This window comes from Equus quagga, unplaced genomic scaffold (assembly GCF_021613505.1).
Source record: "Equus quagga isolate Etosha38 unplaced genomic scaffold, UCLA_HA_Equagga_1.0 186551_RagTag, whole genome shotgun sequence".
In the NCBI taxonomy this organism is placed as follows: Eukaryota; Metazoa; Chordata; class Mammalia; order Perissodactyla; family Equidae; genus Equus; species Equus quagga.
Genome location: NW_025797770.1, coordinates 1 through 6,574, shown reverse-complemented (window position 1 = coordinate 6,574; position 6,574 = coordinate 1). Strand labels below are relative to the sequence as shown.

The following is a 6,574-nucleotide window of genomic DNA, read 5'->3' as shown; positions in this document are numbered from 1 at the left end:
GACAAGTAATTGAGGTCCGAGTAGTGCTGGCATGGGGCTGAGCTGGGCCAGCTCTTGGGGATGAGGGAGGTGGCAGATGTCTGGTTCACCTTTCCACACTTGTCACTCTTTCCTGGTACATACAGGTCAAGGGTGACCGACAGGAGGGCTGGTCTCATTGAGGGTGTCTTTCTTATTCTTCTGGAGCTTTATCCAAAGCAGATAAAGTGGCAGAGTCTCTGATGGAGTCATTAGTTATGCCCTGGGTGGATTTTTACTGAGTTTGGACAAAGGTCACCATCTGAGGAATGTTGCAAAAAGTGGCTGTAAGATGAGCTTTGAAATACAGATGGAAACAGAATCCAGCCAGTTTGAGGCTTCATAAATAAATCAAGTTGTGTTTCAGAGTTAGCTTCGTAAGGGTAATCATTGAACTCCTTGGTATTTTAACTCATGTCTAAAACACGCTAGCTCTGATTTTGGAAGTAGCCATTTCAATTTCACAGTCTCTATAAGATACATAAATTCCCATAAGTTTCAAAGAGCAGATTACAGTTTAGCTAAAAATTAATCCACAAACACAGGGAAATGCAAAAATAAAACCAGAGTAAGATAATACTATACACCCATCAGATTGGCAAAAATTAAAAACTCTGACAATGGCAAATATTGCCAACGATGTGAAACAATGGTAATTCTCCTACCTGCTAGTGAGAGCATAAATTGGTTGAATACTTTGGAAAATAGGGTGCTAGGGTGCAGTGCCAGTGTGACCTAGCAATTCCTCTCCCAGAAAAACTCTACAGAAATGTGTGCTTAGATGTCCCAGCGTGCATGTGCAAGAATTCAGTACAGCATCAATCACCAAAAGTCCAAACTGTAAACTGCACAATTGTCCATTAATGGTAGAAATGATTTAAAAAAAGGTGGTATGTTCATAAAGTGGAATATGATACAGCAATGAGAATTAATTACAGCAATATGCAGCAACAGGGACACATCTCAGAAACCGAATGTTGAAAAAAGAAGCCAGATATTACAGAATAATAAGATTAAATAAAGTTCAAAGGTAAGTAAAATAGAATAATTTGTTTAGGGATAGTTCCTTAGGAGGTTAACTATGAGGGAAGGTAGGGAAACAAACCCATTAAAAACCAAGATATTGGATTTCTTTAGGGGAGATGGAGAGGCGTGAGGAGGTCTCTGGGATGCTGGCAATGTTCTATTTTTGTGACTTGTGTGATTGGTTACATAGGTGTTTTATTTTAAATAATTAATCTGTAAATTTACGTCATGTATTTTTCTATATGTTTATTTCACAATAAAAATGTTTAAAAGAGAATACACCCACAATGATGCAAGCCTCACTGAGTGTTTCACTCAGATTTCTGAGTCTCAACTTAATGAACTAATTAAAATGATAATCCTGATAATTATCACCAACACTTACCACATATGAGCACACGCACACACACACACACGTACACACTACCCTCAAAGAATCAGAATCAAAAACAGTCAGACCACGGTGCACTGGATTCCTTAAAATCCTACCCAAAGATGGTCATTACCAGCTACAGCCACTTCTGCCATACCTGGTGAAATCCTGCTGCAGAATCATTCGAAATACGGATGGTGCAGCAAGGCATTGGGTGATGGGGTATTTGGAGAGTGTCTAAAAAGTGAAGAGAGAAGGAATTTTACTATTGTAGTTAAGATTAAAAATATCATCCAATTATTAGCATTTTAATTCTGATCCCTCCTCTAGGGAAACTCATTTATTCATTTGTTAATTCTTTCAATATACATATATTGAGCATGAATTTTGTACGTGGCATTTGTCAGGTACTCTTGGGGACACCAGGAGAGTAAGATAAAGTCCCAACTCCTATGGAGAGTAGGTAATAATAATAGAGCAGATAAAACAGGACTCAAATGATAAGGCAGAAGTTGGGAGATGTCATAAGAGAAATTTGGAGAAAGTCCTGGGAGAACGTAGGAGAGGGAAATATTCCTTCTGAAGAGGTGGTCCAGAAGCATCACTGGAACAGGTGGCATTTCGTTGGGGCATTTAACAAACGGCTACAGTGTCTACAGGCAAAGAATGGGGGAGATTCTTGAAGATAGAAGGAATAGTTTCAGAAGCTGAAGAAACATTGAAGTAAAGTTAAATAATATGATTTATTTAGACACATAGGTGAGAAATAAGAAGTAAATTTAAGAAGACTGGGGTTAGTTGGAGCCAGATTACTTAGGGTCTAAAATGTCTGGCTTTCAACATTGTTTAGCTGGAGGTGGGAGTCCTTCAGAATTTCAGATCAGGGTGCAGATCTGCTGGGAGAGCCAGGAACACTGAAGGGAAAAGAATGTGGCTTTGGGGGTCTGCCTGGCATGAATTCAAATCCTGTTACTTCATTTCTCTGCAATGCTGTTTCCTCATCTGTAAAGTGGGAGTATCCGTGTCTTCCATGTAGAACCATGATGAGGTATGATGGGCGCTTAGGAGAGCTCTGCCTCCACCCTCTGTCCCTCTCTTTATGAGTCTAATCAGCTTTTAATCTCTGGATTCTATCTCTGCAATATCTCACATTCACATTCTCTTTTCAAAAAATTTTACTTCTCTCCTCACCCCCAGTCTCACTGTTCCTCATGCAAAGAGCACCTCTCCATACTCTCGCTCTAGTCCACTCCAGCCACTGTAACTGGAGTCTCTAACTCCAACCTAGGCACGGAGCATTGGATCAGTATCCTGGTGACAGACAATTGACTTAAACTGGGCCACTCGGCTTCTGGTGGTCTGGCCTGGTCATCTGGACAGAGAGAATATCAACCCAGGAAGGCTGCGGCCACCATGTTTGGCTCCCTGCATGTCAAGAAGCAAAACTAGGTCTGCAGAGAGAAAGAAGGGAGCAGATATACAGAGAAAAGCAGAGGAGACGCAGAAGCTGCCTCTATTCCTGGTGTCTTTCTGGTTCCTATTCCAGACCCTTGTCAGGCTCAGCCTCTCCTCTTCTCTTCCAGCATCCTGGCATGTCTCAATGTCCTCTCTCCGTATAATCCCTTTTTCCATTAAGCTACTTTGAAGTGAGTTTCTGGTACTTGCACCCAAGGGAGCGTTGTTTAGTACATAAGAATTAGAGATAGTATGTGTCATGGGTCTTGCCCAGAGCCTGGTGCTTACTAAGTCCTCACCAAACGTTGGCTCTGGTCGTTATTGTCTAAGTTGTAATTTATGACTCATCTTGCTGCTTTGCAGCTTTTGGTAGGAGTGTGCAGCAGGCAACAGGGGGCTCTTGCAACAGATGTGGCAAGAAAGTGCAAGTTGAGGGGGTGGGCAGAGAGGAAATGGAGGGGAAGTTTTGTTTTGTGAGTTTAAATAGTAAATTTTTAATTTAACATTTTTTATTTTAGTTAATATTGCCCATCTTTCATAAGAGGGACTGAGTAAAATTAAACTAAATTAAAATTTTGTTATTAAAAATTCACAAAAGTAATGAGTGGAAAATAAATCAAAATAACTAAACTTTCAAATGCTGAGTTTGTTTTTCTTTTAGTAAATTAGTAGGATTAATACTTTGAAATAATTTAAGCTTAAAACACGCTAGCACTTTGGGGGCACTCTGTGTAGTGGAGGGAGGATTAGACCTGATAGGGTGGGGTGTGTGGAGGTGGACTCAGTGTTTTCTGTGCAGCTTTAAGCCTCAGGGACTGGCAGAATGTGGGAAGTAATGATGATGGAGAGGCGGATACTGATATGGGGGCAGGGAATGAGAAGTGGGAAGTGCAGTTCAAGGTGCTGCAGGAATGATCAGATGGACTTGATCAACCAGCAGATAAACATGGGAGAATTCGCATGGAGAGAGAAGACCAGACCCAAGGTGCCATTTTGAGAGCTACCTGAACTGATGTGCTTGCTGGAGAAATGGACGTGAAGGAAGAGGAGAAGTGAGAGGAATGGTGAGGGCAGACCCTTGAAGGACTGCAATGTTCTGGAGCAAGCTGGGTGAAGAGCAAGCAGCTGCAGCAAGTGGAGAATGTTCTATGGAGAAGTCCTTAGGTTGATCCAATGTGTACCAGGGTGAAGGGAAAGTATTTTTAGGATGGGAAACTTTGAATATGTTTATGGACTGAGGGAGTAGAGTTAACAAAAGGTGAGAGATTAAAAATACAGGAGAAAAGACTTACTAGATTAAAGATTAATAGGGAGGGGTCCCTAACAGAAGGGCAGGGAAAAGAGCAGAATCCCCAGTGGTTGTGGGGAGAGAGGTAGACTTTGAGAAGTGGAGGGGCAAATCTGCTTCTGAGCAAGGGTGCGAGTGGAGAGGCAAAGAGAATTTTTAGGTGAAGGGAAGTACATTGAAGGAGTTCATGCAGGTGACCTCAATTATCATCGTGATGTTTACCTAGCAATAACAGCAACTGCTACCACTTATTGAGTGTTTTTCTGTGCCAGCCTCAGGGCTAAGCACTTTATATACTTCGCCTGTATCATCTCATTAGTATTCCCAACAATTTTATGAGGTAGTAACTATTAACCAAAACTCCCATTTTACAGATAAGAAAACTGAGGCTGAGAGCGGCAAGTAAACCACTAATAAATGTCAAACGTGGGATAAGAAGCTAGATCTGTCACATTCCAAGGGCTCTGTTTTTAAACACTTCATTAAATAGAGTAAGCACACACACACACACACCCACACCCCAGCTGCCTGGCCCTGGCAAAGCCAGGATCCAGGAGACCTGAGCTTGTTCTGGTTGCTTTAAATTCTCAAAATGTATATTCTGGGTCCCAAGTCCACAAAATTTGATCCACAGGTCTGGGGAAGGGCTTGGAAATGTGTATTTTCTTCAAGGTTACGTCTTGATGTGATTCTGTTACAACAATTGATTCAGTGCTACATACTCTGAGAAACCCAGAATCAGGGTTATATTATGCCATTGGCTTCTTTGCAAAATAAAATATTTCTTAGCAAGGACTAGCTTTTGAGCTTGAAACATGAGTTTCTTCTGGGAGTTTAGTCTTCTTACCTGGACAATGACGTTGGGGTCAAACCGGGGCAAATGATGGATAAAGACCGTAGACCCTGCTGTCCATGCTTCAAACATGGACGCCAAGACAGCCAGAATCCAGCCTGGGTCTGACAGGCACCAGAAGACATCAGACGTCTTCAGCTGCAGCAATTTCCTGCTAACTCCAAAATACAGTGGCCTCAGCTATGTGATCATGGGAGGATGTGACCAAGGGATGGGGATTCTGGTTTTCGGGGAGAAACCCACCCATTTCACTCTCAGTTCATGTGTTTGGCGTGGAGCTCCAGACCCACTCCTATCCCAGGTCCCCAAAATATGCCAAATCATATTTCCTAGTCACATGTGACTTCAGATGGTTCAGTCATAACGATTCTTAAGGCTTCTTCTGGAAATGCTGGAACAAAGTCTGTTGTTCTTTTCCTCGATTGGAATCTGTTACTGATATAGTCCTGGGTGATGCTGGCAGCCAGTATGGAAAAATAAGGGATGAGCCTTTCTGAGAACAATATCAAAACATAGCAGAAACAGAGCTGATAGATGGAGAGACAAAAACCTAATCCAGAGACTATCTTGCTATGTCTGAAGCCGAACTCTGGAGGGCCCTGCTTCATGATCCAATAAACTCCCTTATTCACTCTTTGGCTTAGTGATGTAGATTGGGCTTTCTGTCATTTGCAACAGAGAAACAGAGAAAGAGAGAGAGAGACGTAGACAGACCTAATTAATACTCCATCTTGGCAAAGGACTGGAAACAATTAGCCAAAAGGCAATAATTGAAAGGTGGAGTAGAGAAGGTCTCTCATTTCTCTACCTACTCTTACTGTTTCCGAGGGACCTCTGAAGGGATAACTCCTTGAGAAAACACAACTTAGCAGACTATGGCTTTGAGGAGCTTTTCTATTAGTAGGAAGTGACTTTGATAAGCCATCCACTCTCCTTCATCTCATCTCTCTTAGGATTGTAGCTCACCCACAGGAAATTACTAACTAGGAAGACCTCTCTTCTGAGCTTCAGACCCAACTACCCACTGACCACCTCTTCTGGGGTGTCTTTCAGGAACCGTCCCCCCTCCACCTGCCCACCCCTGCTGATCCTAATCTCTCCTGCCTCCCTTGTACTAATTCTTTCTCCTCCAGTGTTTCCTGTATTTCAGTGAACATCATTACTCTCCTTGAAATAGTCCAAGCCCAAAATCTGGGAGTCACTATGGACTTTGCGCCTCTTATCTCCCGCATCTAGCCAGAAGATTCTATCTCCTAAAAATCTCAAATGTATTAACTTTCTTCTTGTCTCTAGCATCTTGTCCAAGTCACCGTCATCTTAGATTATTCTAACACCCTCTTACTGGTCTTTATAACTCCATTTTAACTTTTTCTAATCCATTCTCCATCTTGCACGCACAGTGATCTTTTCAAAATACAAATCTGATCAGGTCTCTCACTTGCTAAAAATCTTTCAATACCTCATTGTTTTCTTAATAAACTCCAAATTCTACATCAAGGGCCACAAGCCCCTGAATGATCTGGGCCCTGCTCACTTTCCCAAATCCTTCCACCTGTCCCTC

The 6,574-nt window shown here is 42.1% G+C and overlaps 1 long non-coding RNA gene across 1 annotated transcript; it reads right to left on the bottom strand.

Moving 5' to 3' along the window:
• Nucleotides 1-32: 32 nt before the first annotated feature.
• On the bottom strand, nucleotides 33-6,018 carry LOC124233299 (uncharacterized). The gene is made up of 3 exons (XR_006887031.1): nucleotides 5,257-6,018; nucleotides 5,008-5,167; nucleotides 33-1,654 (listed from the first exon to the last, which is right to left on the bottom strand). It is a non-coding gene; the product is annotated as an uncharacterized LOC124233299 (long non-coding RNA).
• Between the last annotated feature and the right edge of the window lie 556 nt (nucleotides 6,019-6,574).